Here is a 17,213-nt window from a genome sequence, read left to right on the forward strand (position 1 = left end):
GTGTGTTATAACAATAATAATTAAAGGAGAGATTACGAATTTGAAAGGAAAGGCAAGGACATGGAAAGAGTTGTATGGGGACAGGATAAGATGGAAACGATGTAAATACGGTACTTATGCATAAAATTCTCACAATAAATAAAAAACACACAATATATGGGAAACTGTCTTATTTTTCTTGCTTCTGTGCTTTTTTATCTTATCAAGATGTACTTCAACATACAGAAACTATCATTATGTTTGGTAGGATGCTGACTGTAAATTAGACAATACGAGTAGAAGTTTACATGAAATGGTATGGTTCATGGTGAGAATGTTGAAATCATCTCATAAAATCACCAAGGAATGTCAGTAGAGATGACAGAGCCCTTGGTGAATCTGCCTAACTAAGGAACTTAGGTACACTGAGAGGTTTCAGTTTTACAATACAGCTTTTCTCTGCAGGGACGCTTCATAAATCTTACTTCTCATGTCTGACAGTTTCTTTTTTTTTTTTTTTTTTCTGTTGTGGTATTGCTTATTCACAAAACAGAAACTGTATTCCTTCAAATTCCAAGGAGTATAATTTCAGGCCCCCTTTTGTATGCCCATTCAGCTCTGGGAGAAATTTCTTGTCCCAGTTCATGTTGGTGTACATGAAGAGAGTCAATGGAAATGAGAATTTTGTCATTGGCCCAATGGGAGTCAAATAATGATTTGTGAACAAAGCAACAAATGAGTGTACCCAATAAAGGTCTATCTCGGGGATGAAATGATGATCCAGTGTTTAAGAGGATGTGCTGATCTTGCAGAGGATGGAGTTGGAATCTCACCACCCACAGAGGGGGCAGGTCATAAAAACCTACAGCTCCCATTCCCAGGGAGTTGAAGCTTGTTCTGGTCGATTTGAGCACTGCAATTGTGTGCAAACCCCAGCTCAGAAATACAAACATACAAATTGTTTGAGGCTCCATCTAAGTTATACTAATAAGGTAGGAAAAGTGGCTGCAGTAGTATTTGACAGTGGGAGCAAAAGAGCTGTGGCAGTGAGAGGTGTTTGGGTGGGAGCTCCACCTCAACCCCTGGCACCCTGGCATCCCTATAGTCAAAGAGTCTGGAATGTTTGGAAGGAGACTGGTGGAAGATCCACCTCAAATCCCCTCCCCATCTCTTTCCCTAAACCTGCCCCTTCAAAGCCCGACAAACACAGCTCCTCCCCCAGAGAGGCCCAAGACCACTCCCACAGGATATATAAGCAGCATCCCAGAAACTAGACATGTGGTTCTTCTGGTCTAGTCCCCTTCTCCTCTCTGCAGGGCCAGGGAATTGCCTGGGAGTGCTTTATCCATTAAACCTGGGCTTTTCCTGATTCGGTTTGGTGCGGCCGTGGAGAGGCCTTCAGTAGACCTAAAGGAATAAAACCACAAAATATTATGGGCTGTTTTGTCACTCATCTATGTCACAGCTTCTCTGATTCCTAATAACTATTCAGGCTCATTAAGCAAGATATCTATCTTTCAGAATGCTGTCTGTTTTACTTTGTTAAACTAGATTTCCCCAATTTACACATAGGGAAACTAAGATCAAAATGTGAGAGATAGCATACTCCCAGGGCTTTGTGACACACTGTAGTTGCACAAGTATGTAATTTAACTGTAACATGAAATTTCCAGGAAAATGTCTGTACCTAACCTCTCAATATCCCAGAATTGTAACAGAATTACAGACCTATCAGCAGTTAGGAAATAAATAATGTCTATAGTATCTCTAATTCACCCAACTTTTATGCTTCACATTATCTAAAATAGTCACAAACCAAAGTTGGAGGTGGTATTCTTACCTGTGGATAAATTCCTTGTTATACAAGCATAAAAATCATAGTTCAAATCCCCAGAAACCACGTAAAACCAGGCATGGTGGCCTACCTCTGTAATCTTACTGCTAATGTGGTAGGAAAGGAAGTAAGGACAGGAGAATCCTGGGAAGCTACCAAGAGATCTACTCTTAAAAAAAAATGGACTCATTCTCTCCCTCAATTATCCATGGTTGAGTTAAGGTGGAGGCTCATGAATCCCTTCTCCTCTGCCCACAGTGACTCCAATTTGTGGCTTGATTTCCATCTTGACTTAAGTTCAGATAGTTCAAGCTTGTCTTTACTCTTCAAGGCTGGATAACAGGATGTTTGGCCAAAGACATGGTTACCAGGTGTCTTGATAATTAAGGAGGTGTTTACACTTGTTTGTACCTTGAACCATGATGTCCTTGAGAGGGGGACATCTTTTGCCTCCCTCCTTGCTTTGGGTATAAAAAGGATCTGAGAAATAAACTCAGGGCTGCTGTGGTACTGACTCAGAGCCCTCCCAAAGCTATCCTGTGTCTCTGTCTTTTTCTTTTACGTCTATGGCTCTATTTTTCCTATCTGTTGTTTCTCAATTCTCATTCCTTTATTCAGGACTGTTGAACAGGTTGGGTGGGACTGGCACACCATGTGTTTATGGATACATTAGTCCATCATGTCAAGAAGTCACTCATTTTTTCCAGTTCTCTCAGAACTCTGGCTCTTAAATCATTTCCACCTATTCTTCAATTGTCACTGAGCAATGGACAGGTGAATGATGTATATGTCCCATTTGCATCCGAGAAATCCACAGTCACTTATTCTTTATATTTTAATCAATAGAAACCAGAATGGTAAGGTATGCCCATGGGTGCAAGGGTGACGCAAATGTTATGGAGGTAACAACTTGTTTTCTGATCATATTTAAGACCTAGTATATAGAATGAAACACATGCTGGGTAGCGTAAATCTGGACTACACCCCATCTGTGGAGAGCTCACTGGCCCCAGCATGAACCTAGACTATTATTTTTGTAAATGTATATAGTATCAGTTGGTTTCTAAATTCTCTAGAACCATAGATTATTGCAATTTTCACATCTTATAAAAAGTAGTTTTAATGAACAAATAAGTATTATATATGGTATATAACTTGATATTTATGACACATTGTGTACAATGCGGCTTGGTTAAATGAAGGTAGTTAACGTTTTTATCTAGTGAAAATAAAATTTATGCTCTCAACAACTCAAAACTGGTTATAATGAGAAATTTAACATTGATCTTAAATTACCTTACATTTATAACCTCTTTTGGTAGATTCCTCGTAAGCCTTCCATATCTCATTAAAATGTTGTGAGAATGAAAATTTTTTTGTTAAATCGTATATATTTATCTGCTTAGTTTGTGTTATAAGCCTTCTCCATAAGACCATTTCTTTGCCTCCAATAAGGCAAGAATTTTATTTCTAAATTTTCAATCTGTTATCATTGAGTAGTAGAAAAACTGTTTGCATAAAACTTATTGAAAGATTATATTTCTTAAGACATAAGCTTGTCCAAAACTATTGTCTTGGAGCCTAGCATGCCTCACATCTCATCTCTTAAAAACTGTATAATCTGGGGTTGGGGATTTAGCTCAGTGGTAGAATGCTTACCTACCAAGCATAAGGCCTTGGGTTCGGTCCTCAGCTCCAGAAAAAAAAAAGAAAGAAAAAAAAAATCTGTGTATTCTAACCATTTAATGTGCCCTAGAAAAGGACATCAAATATGATAAAAGAAAATTTCTCACTAATTGAATTATTCTTTAGAAATTCATAGTTTCTACATGTCTAATTTCAGTAGATTCTTAAAGTTCAAAATCTCTTTGTGAAACTTCATTTTAATCTCTCTTGAGACTATGACCTTAACTGAAGTTATAGATGGTCTAGAACTATTATGTGTTTACTGCTCTGAATCATCTTCTATGTTGGAAATTCTGAAGAATAGGATGCTCACTCTTATTCAGTATCCTCACAACTTAACCCAATGCTAAATCCCCAAATAGAGGTTAAATGAGATAGAAATATTAAGCAAATGTTCCAGAGGATTTTCTTATCCTTTCATGCCTCCTGTGCTGAGTTGATAGCTGGAAGAAATGATGGAAAAAAAACTAGGATAATAACATTCAAGGTCATTTAGCTCATTTCTCTTTTAAGTTCTAAGATTACTTCAGCCTAGTAGTTAAACTGTCAAAAATTGCAAGACATTTTGGATTTATGAAATGCTATTTTTTTCCTATTTATTCACAGATGTTTCAACTGACTTACTTTTTTTTCTATCATTGGGAAGATTTTTAAAAGCCACACAAATTATTTTAGTCAATTGTCCCATCATTTCCTTCCAACAAATGTGCTAGAACACATGTCACCAAGGGGAGAGCCAGGTAAGGGCAGAGCAGAGAGTTTGCACAAGAAGCAATCTGTAAAGCGATGTTAATATTTATGGTCAGCAGATAAATTGTGCAGAGGAAATCTTATGCTGAGCCCTACATGTGTCCCTCCTACCCAGACACAGTGTGATACCACAGACTTGAAACTGTTGCACAGTACTAGATAGAAAAGGAAGGTATTTTACATTTTGCTGTGTTTGTTAATCTGTGTGTGAGAGATTTTAAATTGCTGTTTTAATCTTTTATGACCCCTCTTGTTGACAAACTATTTGAATTATGAAACCTATGTACATATATATGTAAGAAGAAATCCCTTTACTAGGCCTGCTGACCCTCTTTGATAGTATAGCAGTAGGAAAATTCTATCAATAACATTCTTTTAAGAGAAGCAACAAGGCTCCCTAATTGTTTACTGATCATTGTTTCCTAACACGCTTGACATAATACGAATCTTAAAGGGTCTTATTAGTAAGAACAAATGTGGGAGCCAGATACTGGGGTAAACACTGAAAGATCAGAGAAATAGAATAAACCACAGCTAACCTCATCTTGCCAGTTCCTCAGTTGATCTTGTTTCCTCAAACTGGAAGCCTCTGTGTCCTCATCCGAATGGATCTCAGCTGAACTGCTACTAAAAGCCTAAAAGCTTAAAGGGCCTCTAGATCCTGGTCTTCATGTGTTATATACCTTTCTGCTTCCGACCATCACTTCTTGGAATTAAAGGCATGAGTCACCATGCCTAGCTGTTTCCAATGTGGCGTTGAACTCACAGAGTTCTGGATGGATCTCTGCCTCCAGAATGCTAGGATTAAAGGTGTATGCCACCATTTTCTGGCCTCTATATCTGGCTAGTGGCTGTTCTGTTCTCTGACCCCAGACAAGTTTATTAGGGTCCAAAATATATTGGGGAACACAATATCACCACAGCCTGATAAGGTGGATGTTCTAGGTTGTCAAAATAAAACCTATTTCCTGTAAATATGAATTAGTCCAATATAAAGTATGAAACCGAATCTTAACATGTAACCCCGGCTGTTCTGGAACTCTGTATAGACCAGGCTAGTGGCAATATTGAGGTGAACCTCTTGCCATTGCCTTCCCAGTGGTAGGATTCCAAGCTTCTACCACCATGTTCATTTGGACTTAGTGTTTATCCATTATAAACAAAACAAACAGAACAGAAGGAAAAAAAGAGGTTGGGATAGGGGATGTGTTAGTACATTATTAGGAGAGTTGGAGAGAGGAAATGAAAACCTGGATATGATTACTACTCATTGTATTCATGGAACAAATCACCAAAAGGAAAGAAATTATTGAAAAAATACATAGCAAATACATAACTAAATAACCAAACAAAAGTGGGAATTGGGTCCATCCTTACATTCCCTATTGTTGCTATACATCTTAATTTTCTATATAGTAATAACTCATTGTGTCTTCAGAGAACAAAAACAATTGCCAAATACCATTGAAGTTAGTAAACAACCTTTAAATAGAAAACTGTATACCTATGGATCTAGAGAAAAATCATTTAGTCCAAGGACAGGCTTCCTAAATTAGAAAGGACCCAGACACTTCTATTTCCACATAGTGCTACAGAGGTCATAAGAAAGTTAAGGGACATTTTCTCTATCAGCTCATACTATCAGAATGTCCGCTGAAGATTATTTCATTCTCATGTCATTCTGGACAGGGCTTGTTCATTTCCAAGGACCTCTTCTGAATTTTGTTTCTCCTTCCAGATGGTTAAAATCTCGAGATTACCAAAACCAAGAATAACTGTCCTCTCCATCCTTTCTAACCAAGTTGAAAAGATTGCCTCTTTCCCCACATTTCCTATGTCCTCAGGTAGTTATGTCTTGGTGCATATTGGTCCTTTATTTAAGATGCTCCCTTGTATCTTTATTTCCAGTTCACGTTCTGAACTTCTGCTCAGTTCCCTAAATTTGTTTTACCTTTTGCTCTTCCGGTGGCTTATCCAAATTCGTCTCTTACTCCTGTAGAACAATGAAGACCACCCTTCCATTTCTATGCCTCCATGACAGGATGGATCAATTATTTTCAGTTATTCATTTATATATCAGATTTCCCAACTATTGTATCAGGATTTTAATGATATTGGATAGGTCCTAACAGCCACAAAGAATTAGATGCCTGGTCTGTGTTAGGCACTGTATCTACATAATTACATCATATTTTTAGAAGTAACTAAGTTCCTGGCTGTGAGTCTTTTATAAATCTGACAGGAAGTAAATTAAAACTGACTGCATAGAGCTGAATAGACTGTGTAGAATCTATTTCTAAAAGCTCAGCAAGGAAGTTTTTCCTTCATACCTCTTAAGCAGCAGTGAACCCCAAGTTCCTTGTACCTGGGCACCCACCATACTTTTCAATTGTCTGCTTCAAATCTTAGCCTGCAGCCTGCGGCATATACACTACTGTGATGACAGATTTTGGTGATATATGTTATTTCTGTTCTCTTCTTTGTAATTCAAGACTGGAGGTCAAGTTTTGACCCGAACACAACTTGCTTTTACAGTATTACGTGCTTCACAGGGTACAGAGGTCTGGTGCTCTACCTATCAATACATTCCCAGCATAGTAGATGTCACAATTATTCACAGCCCTCTCTCCTAGGCAAGTCACTCTGTTTATGTGTAGTATATTATTAATTTCATAAATGGCTTTATTTCTTAGGCACCGCTTGCTTTATCTTCTCTAAGAGAATGTTTATGATTTTACACCAATATGTGTTTAGTTTTAAAAATAATATGTGTTTTTATTAGAAAATTACTTTCATTTATTTACTCTTGAAATGCCAGAGACTAAACCCAGGACCTTTTCTATCTCAGGGTAGTACACTCCTACTGAGCTATACTCTCCCCAATTTCAGAAGAAAGTTTAACATGGGAATCTGTGGATTAACAGACAGCATCTGAGGCACAGGCTTCTGTGAAAATTTAAACCAAATTATGGTAATCTCTTCTTTTAAGACATACATATGTTTTTGTCTGAGAACAGTTGCTGAATTCATTGTAGTGCAAAAGTCCCATTTATTTAGACAAAGATTAAGGAGCAAATCTTTATAATAGTGTTATTGCCACCAACTTGAGATTGGAAGCAATCCAGATACCTGTCCATGGGAAGAGGAACTAGATAAATAAGGTCTATCTATACCACATGACAGTGCTGGTCAATTCAATAAAACAAACTAAAGATGCCATCAATGTCTATGTTTCTCAAACACATATATAAGAAATTACACAAAAGACAAAATATGCTATAATTCTATTAGTAGTCAATTTCTGAAAAGCAAAACTACAGTAATAAAACCAGTGGTTGCTTGATGATGGGGTAGGATTGACATGCAAATGGATGTGACAAAAGTTGAGGTCAAGGAAATGATTGAACAATGGATTATAATGATGTATGAATTTATTACATAGATTAATTGAGAATCATCCAAAGGGAGAGGAGCAATGGGTAAAAATCATCTTCACAGACAGTTATAAAAAGATAAGAGCTAGACATTCAAAATGTATTGTTTCAGTGCCATATATCAATCAGATTACAAAATGGCAAGATATAAATTAACCAGTGTGAACAATTTTTTGGAAAATAATATTTATATCATACTATTGAGAGAGCAAAATAAAATTATCTTGTAAAAGAAACAGTAGCTATGAATCTTTGTTGAAAGTGGGATATTTCTAGAGTCTAATAGTGTAGATTACCATTTAAGATTTTTTTAATTTTATGTGTATGTGTGTCTGCCTTTACATATATCTGTGTACCACATGCATTTGTGGTCCAAGAATGTGTGTCAAATTCCCCAGAACTTGGATTCCATATGGTTGTGAGTCACCATGTCAGTGCTGGGAATTTAACTAGGGTCCTTTGAAGGAGCAGCCACCTCAGCAGCCCTTGTTTAACATTTAAAACTTTACATATACATATTCACACACAATATAACATGTAATAAACTATATTTACATATTAGAAAATATTTAAGCATGGTTAAATCAAGATTCAGGACTTAGAGAAAATAGTCTTGGTTTGGAAGATGTAATTACTTTTTTTTTTTTTTCTGGAGATGGAAAGAGGCACCTGTTGGTAAGGTACCTGCTGCACAAGCATAAGGACCTGAATTTAGTTCTTAGTGCCAGTGTAAAATGTCAGGCATGTATTAATGTACACAACTCTAATACTCTCAATCAGGAGATGCAGACAATACAAAGGCCCTGAAATTGTGGGGCAGTGAGAGACTCTTATGTTCAGTGAAAGACATTGTCTCAAAAAATAAAGTTGCTGGCTATTATGAACAATGCTGCTGTGAACATAGTTGAGCATGTGTCTCTGTGGTATGATTGAGCATTCCTTGTGTATATGCCCAAGAGTTGTATAGTTAGGTCTTGAGGGAGATTGATTTCCAAATTTCTGAGAAACTGCCATACTGATTTCCAAAGTGGTTGTATAAGTTTTCACTCTCACCAACAGTGGAGGAGTGCTCCCCTTGATCCACATCATCTCTAACATAAGCTGTCTTCAGTGTTTTTGATCTTAGCCATTCTGACAGGTGTAAGATGGTATCTCAAAGTCATTTTGATTTTCATTTCCCTGATGGCTAAGGATGTTGAGCAATTCCTTCAATGTCTTTCAGTCATTTGAGATTCTTCTGTTGAGAATTCTCTGTTTAGCTCTGTAGCCCATTTTTTAATTGCATTGTTCGGTATTTTGATGTCTAGTTTCTTAAATTCTTCATATATTTTGGAGATCAGCCCTCTGTTAGGAGTGGGGTGGGTGATCTTTTTCAATTCTTTAGGCTGTCATTTTGTTACTTACTTACCATGTCCTTTGCCTTACAGAAGTTTCTCAGTTTCAAGATGTCCCATTTATTAATCGTTGCTTTCAGTGTCTGTGCTACTGGAAACAACCTAGATGCCCCTCAACCGAAGAATGGATTAAGAAAGTGTGGTACATATACATAATGGAGTACTACACAACAATAAAAAAACAATGACATCATGAAATTTGCAGGCAAATGGATGGACCTAGAAAATATCATCCTGAGTGATGTAACCCAGACTCAGAAGGATAAACATGGTATGCACTCACTCATAGATAGGTGCTAGATGTAAAGCAAAGGATAACCAGACTACAATTCACAGCTTCAGAGAATCTAGCTAACAAGGAGGACCCAAAGAGGGATACATGGATCACCCTGGGAAGGGGAAATAGATGAGATCTCCATGTGCAAACTGGGGATGAGGGATTGGCAATGGACGATAGAGGATGGGGGATGAGAACATAAGGAAATGGGATGATCGAGCTGGAACAGGGATGGAATGGGACAACAATGAAAGAGATACCATGATAGAGGGAGACATCATGGGGATAAGGAGAAGCCAGGTGCTAGGGACGTTTCTAGGAATCCACAAGAATGACCCAATCTTAGAGTACTAGCAATAGTGGAGAGGGTGCCTGAACTGGCTTACCCCAGTAATCAAATCGGTGATTACCCTGTTATCATAGAGCCTTTCTCCAGTAACTGATGGAAGCAGATGCAGAGATCCACAGTCAAACATCAGGCTGAGCTCCAGGAGTCCAGTTGAAGAGAGAGAAAAGGGCTTCTATGAGCAAGGGGCTAGACAGTTGTGTAGTTTGATCTGCTTAAGAAGCCCCCTGGCAATGAGATCAGGATCCATCCCTGGTGTATGAGCTGGCTTTTTAGAGCCCACTACCTATGGTGGGATACCTCGTACAGACTGGAGGCAGGGGGAGGGGTTTGAACCTAGCCCTACTGAATGTACTAGGCTCTGCTGACTCCCCATGGGAGGCCTCGCCTACTTGTAGGAGGGCATTGGGAGTGGGTTGGGAGCAGGCAGGCTGGAAGAGCAGGAGGAGGGAAGAGGGGCATCTGTGATTGGTATGTGAAATGAATAAAATATTTCTTAATAAAAAAGTAAGGTCTCAAAAGCTATTAAGGAATACACAAAATGTCGACTTTTGCCTTCAGTATTCACCCACATCACATACACACTGAAATATATGTACGACTGCACATGTTCTCTCTCTCTCTCTCTCTCTCTCTCTCTCTCTCTCTCTCTCTCTCTCTCTCTCTCTCTCTCACACACACACACACACACACACACACACACACACATACACACACAATTCTTTTTACTTCTAGATACTATACTAATCACACTGTGCACATTATTCCATTCCACCATTACAAGCAGACTCTGGTATAAAATGCTTATGCTCACATAATACATTTGAAAAACTGAATTCCAAAAGAAGGAAAAAAATTGTCCATAATTATTTGAAATTCTAACTACTTGAGTTCAAGGTGTCTATGTATTTTCTAATTAGCTTGCATTACTTATTTCTTACCTACCATCATAACATAGTGCATATTTGAGACATTATATGTATGTATACACACACACACACACACACACACACACACACACACACACACACACACACACGTGTGTGTGTGTGTGTGTGTGTGTAGCTGGAGAGTTTTTTCTCCGGGTCCCACCAAGCCCCATCAGTCCAATAGCCCACTTATAAAATAAACACACAGACGCTTCTATTATTTAAACTGTTTGGCCTAATGGCTCAGGCTTCTAGCTATCTAGTTCTTACATCTTAAATTAATCCATTTCTATAAATCTATACTTTGCCACTTGGCTCGTGGCTTACCGACATCTTCACATGCTGCTTGTCATGGCGGCAGCTGGCAGTGTCTCCCTCTGCCTTCCTGTTCTCTCAATTCTCCTCTCTGTTAGTCCCACCTATACTTTCTGCCTGGCTACTGGCCAATCAGTGTTTTATTTATTGACCAATCAGAGCAACACATTTGATATACAGACCATCCCACTGCACTATACACACACACACACATATATATATATTGCACATACCACCAAGTTGTTAGCAGGGAAGTTTGTCCCCTTGGAAGCAGAAGTAACAGAACAATCACACAGTCTCCAGATCACATGTCTCAGACATTCATTGCTAATATCAGCAGCTACTACCAGGAAGATTTGCCTGAGGTGTTACCACTATTTCTTTAACACACTGATCCCCAAATAGATCACTCTCCCACTCACCTTCTGTTTAAAAGAGCTAAGTACTTTCAAAATGACTAGTTAAGCCAGGTTTCTCCCCAAGAATTTAAAGCTAAGGAGTAGAGTGATAAGGGATTTCTTGTGGTGTGTGTATGTGTGTGTGTGTGTGTGTGTGTGTGTGTGTGTGTGTGTGTGTGTGTGTGTGTGTGTGTGTGTTTTCAGCTGCATATGGCAAAGAGCTCTGGTCCTGTCTGCTCACCCATCACAACATTCGCCTGTTCCATATGATGCTCTGTCTCACCATAGGCCTAACAATGGAGCCAAATGATCATGAACTGAAACCTCTCAAACAGCATAAATAAATCTTTTCCCCAATGAGTTGTTTTTCTCACATATTTTGTCAGAGGAATAGAAATCAGACAAATTCATGGGCTAACCACAAAAATATGTCATTTTTAATAATGCCTAAAATTTTGAAAAGCAAAGAGAGCACAAAACATTTAAAGGGCAACCTACCCATTTCTGTCCCCTTATTTGATTAACCGAAATTCAGTCCTTCAGGCTTAAAGTATGTCCAATAGGAAGGCCTTAGTGTTCAAGTAGTCATAATAATATTACCTGTGCTTGTCAGTAATTCACAGTGTGACAGAATTTCAGTTGTCATTTCGACTTCATAGAACAAGAAGTTCAAAACAACCTTGTAATTAGATGTGTAATTATAAAGTGCCTTTTTATATTAACACATTACTGTGCCTTCTGATAAATTTCCCTCTTGGGCCTGTTTAAAGTGCATGAGCATACCTCATTAATAGTCATCATGCTTAAAATTATTTAGTGTCCAGATGCAATGATCATGTTTCAAAGAAACTCAAACACCTTTATTTTGTATGGCAGTTTAGCTGTAGATAGCATAATGGAGGAAGAGATGCCATCATTTGAGCTTCAATTAGGGTACCTTTTAAAGTTGTGACAGCTTAAGGTAAATGTAATCACAGAACAATTAGCAGGTGATTATGCAGTTAGTGCTTAAATTCACGTCTGGGGTGAGCACAGATCCTGAATTTCAACTTGTGACAATTTAGTTGAATTATTTATTTTCATTGAATAACTATTGAGGCAAGGGAATGAAGCAAGATCATGTCATCCATTTACCTGACAAAGCTAAGTATAAAAGTCAAATAGACTATCTGCTAAATAGTTGGGAGCCCATTGAAAAATATTATTTACATGAATGTTCTCTTGCAAAACAATTACATGAAGAGATCAATTTTTGAAATGATGCTTTTAAGTTATATCTTGGCAGTTTTATTACAAAAAACTAATTTCACAGAACTGATATGACATTTATCTTCCACCTTTGTATATCTCTCCACATTGTTTTAGACTCCTATAATAGTCACGTTATCTATGATCAGTGCATGTGACATTTGAATTCTTACTATGCCTCTCACGTAATGCTCTAAAAAAGAAAGTTTGGTGATGAGGTGCATATCTATAGCTTCTAGGTGTAGCATGTCAAAGATGCTCTATGTATTTTGAGTTTTTGCTGTTAGAAAGTCTAAATGAAGTGTTTTTCCCTCCATGAGTTCTCGCACTTGATAAGTAGAATCTACACATATTGCATATAAAGTGAATAATTGTGTCTCTCTAGTAAAAATTTGTTCAGTTTGTCCAAAACATGTTTATGGTATTCATTGAGTGTTCCAGATCCTGGAGTGGTTCTTTTGTAGATGATAGGTAACTCTCACACATCCTTTTGTGTCAGAGCCTAACTTTTGCATTTTTTGGATGAAGTTGCTCAGAAAACCATTTCTGGATCACTGAAAACCACAGTGAGCACGTTTGACTCCATCCAACTTGAGCTCAAATCCTAACTCAGAATATGGCCAAGATTGTGGGTTTTCTTGATTCATATAATGTAGAGACAATATGGAATTTGGTATTACGATCACAGATTCTTGTGCTCATATTGCTTGGTGCATAGCTTGACTTGGAGAACACATTCTATAGACAAAAGACATATTGATTATTGTTGTTTCCTTGGTCGTGGTGATAGGTTTTGGGTTTTTTACTCAAATACACGATGCCAAGTGAAAATTAAAACATTGCCTCTTTACAGTTACTGTTGTTCTCCGAGGACAATGTCATTTTCTTTTTATATAATTACCTGCTTTACTTATTAGTACGTGCTATTCACAGAAGAGTACTAATTTATGAATATGCATTAGAAAGATAAGAAAACCTCTGACCTTGGCCAAAGATTCAAATAAAAGAGAACGCATCACATCTCCTAATAAAATATATTAATTTACTGATCATTTTTGTAGATTCCTAATATATATTAGCAACTTGAAAAATCAGGTTGATTATTTATTTGAAGATTATGCTAAACAAGGCAACAACAAATATTAATAAATAATTAAATGAATATTTTGGTATAGTCAATAATAGCAAACGCTAGCAATGATATAATACTCAACAATATTTGTATTTGTATATATCTACTTGTTGAATACCTATTTTGAGTCAAATAATGTGACAAACAGTACAAACACTGGACTTAGGGTGTTCTTACTGACTCCGCCATTATAATTTGTTAAAGTATGTAATCATGAAAGCAAAGGAAATAGACATATAGTGGGCTTGTTTATGTAAATGTAACACTGGTAGTTAGAACCTGAACAGGGTGTTATGAGGTAAGTAGAAGACTCCCTGGGAACTTGATATTTAATATGAGATCTGAGGTGGATAGGCACTAATTGATGATAGTCTTATTTGAAAATACAGCTGAACACTAACCATCTCCTGCTCAATTTCTATTCCTTTCCCTAAACTGTAAAAGTTTGTTGTTAGTTTGTTGTCATTATTATAAACACCTTCCTCAGACCCAAAGATGGGAAAGCAGGAGCCTCAATGACTATTTGTTGGTAAACAGCTTTCCTAGTTCAGTGGCGTCTAAGAGAAAGACTGAAATGCTAGTTCTACTGTGGAAAAACTGGAAAAAGTGTATTTGTGCTTCTTTGTCTGCATCACTTATTCATTTTGAGTTTTATTTGCACAGATTTCAGCATTTTAAATTACTTATTTGTGATTTACATTTTACATCTTTTAACTCTCTTATTCCATTATTTCTCCATTGCTATATTGGCACTTATTTTACATTCAACAATAAACTCTGTTATAAAAAAAATATTAGAGTTCTTGTTCATTGATGTTTTTGAAATAAAATTGGTTTTGTCAATTAATGTCTAAAATATTGAAAATATAATGTTCATTTTCCTTTGCACCTCCTGAGTTTTTCTTCTTATTTTCCATTTCTTAACTTTAAAATATTTTGTTTTATTCTCTTTAGAGTTATGTATGTTATGACTGTGAGTGTGTTGCCTGAATGAATGTCTGTGTAGTATTCATGTGCTTTATGTGTGTAAAGTTCCGAAAATGCCATCAGACCACGTGGAAGTGGAACATTGGATGTCTTTGAGCCACATATGCTGGCTGGAATTGAACCTGAGTCTTCTGCAATAACAGCAAATGTTCTTAAGCACTGATCCATCTCTCTAGCTCAAACAAAAAACCAGTTTGAATAATTTGCTAACTTAGATTTTTGACTACTTACTTTTTGAAAGAGGCTGGGATGTAGGAACTTAGCTTAGTACATTTTTAAAAACTCTTATGTATAATGTTACTCCTATTCAACGAATCTTTGATGCCCTCTTCTTCAGATTAAAAAGATTATCAGACCAATTTTTTTTTTTAATTTTAGGGTTTCTATTACTGTGATAAACACAAGCCCAAAATCAACTGAGGGGGAAAGAGTTCATTTCCTCTTACAGCTTGTAGTCCATCATTCAGAGAATTCAGGCCAGTAACTCAAACAGGACAGGAACCTGGAGGAAGGAGCTGGCACAGAGGCCTTGGAAGAGGGCTGCTTTCTAGATCATGTCTCAGGACTAACTCAACTTGCTTTCTTAAAGTACCCAGGAATATCCTCCAAGGCATGGCACTGCCTATAGTGAGCTGGAGCCTCCCACATTGAGGATTAATCAAGAAAATGCACCACAGGCTTGCTCACAGGCCAATTTGGTGGTAGCATTGTCTTAATTGAAGTTCCCTCTTGTAAAATGACTTTAGCGTGAATTAAGTTGACATGAAGCTAGTTAGGCCATATCAGTTAGAAGCCTTCTAAGTCATACTCCATTTATCTTTTTGTTGTCTTTTTTTTTGTTTGTTTAGTATGGAAATTTATGTCATATTTTTTGCTTTTAAATCATTTAGCCAACACAACAAAAATATCTCTTTTCCCTCCATTTGGCTGGCAGGAATATTGTAAAGATTCTTAGTGTAATCTGAAAACAGAAGCATAAATTGAATGGAGGGTGGTGACTAGTGAACTGAATAGCCAAACAAGATGAATATCTCATTGACAAGCATGGGTTTATTCCATTTAATGCTTATCATTGTGGGAACATGGAAGGAGATATACGTGTTCATTAGCTCACTTGTTCTTTTAAGACATCTACTTAGTTTTCATTTATTCCAACTTAGATAATATTTTGGACAACATAATTTTAATAAAATAGAATTATATATCTTTATTATATGCTCTGGACTCATTATTACAAAGAATTTCAGTGAAGTAAGAATATAAAATAAATTTATCTATACATATTCTTAGTTTTTTTTAAATGTTTTCCTTTAATTATTCTGTTTATCTGAATATTATTTCATTTCAATCTTCTTTTCTAAATTTTTCATAAGTTGTCTCAATTGCATGTATTTAAAAATACATTTTTTACTTCTAGTTTAATAGTCTATAATTGTCTAACTCAAATCTATTACTGAATATGAATATTAAATAATATATGCCAATTGGTCTTCTTTTTCCCCTTTCCTTCTTCAGTGTTTTCTTTTGAAATTAAACCTACATACTCATTCAAATTATTGATATTTTATATCAATAACAGACTACATACTTTAAAATGTGTTCACATATATGCATAATTTTAATTTTACCATATATAATACATGATAAAGGACATCCTTAAATTTTACAGTATTGCTTTGATCACGTCTCCCAAAATTCTGTTCGTAAATTTTGCTCACAATGAACATAGTTCTCATTTTGATCGGAAGATACATTGAAGATATTTTTATATGAACTCTTTCAATTGCGATTTGGGTAGCATTTATTTTCAAAATAACTTAATTCCATACCAATTAAAATAAGTCTTCTCCATGGACTTCCATACCATAATTGTAAGTAGTGAATCTTATCAGCACTATGGAAAACAGACTAAATGGTAAAGGAAGACATTTCATGCAGCCATGGCTCTAGGAAACTTTGCACGCAGTTGTCATATCTATAAATATTAAAAGAGCCTCTGACAAAAAAAATATTTTTCCAGAATTTCTCCCTGAATGCCATTGTTTCTTCAGCTCAATTTCAATGATTCATGTCCTTAATGAAATATTTGACATAAAATACGTACATGGTGGGTATTTATGATATGCAGCATGATTAAGAAGTGGAAGCATTCAAGGATCAATGCAATGTTAATATCTTTGAGCATGTCTTTGTGCATACATTTTTTAAATCATACTATTGTTTCAGGCAGGAGAAATATGTGTGAAAGCACACATTTTTTTTTATTCTTTATTGAGTGGATGTATGTGGATGAGTGTTTGTGTGTGTACACATGAATGTGGGATGTATACACAGGCACACGTGTTTGTGTAAAGGCTGTAAGTCAACCTCATAATGTCTCTCTCTAATGATCTATACCATACTTTTTGAGATGTAGTTACTCAGTGAATCCAGCCCTCACAGATTAGGCTTGACCAGCTGGTCATCAAGGCCAAGGTATCTACCTTTTCTGCCTTCTAATCTCT

The sequence above is a fragment of the Peromyscus californicus genome, unplaced genomic scaffold (genome assembly GCF_007827085.1).
Source record: "Peromyscus californicus insignis strain IS unplaced genomic scaffold, ASM782708v3 Scaffold_8__1_contigs__length_139910024, whole genome shotgun sequence".
Classification (NCBI taxonomy): domain Eukaryota; kingdom Metazoa; phylum Chordata; class Mammalia; order Rodentia; family Cricetidae; genus Peromyscus; species Peromyscus californicus.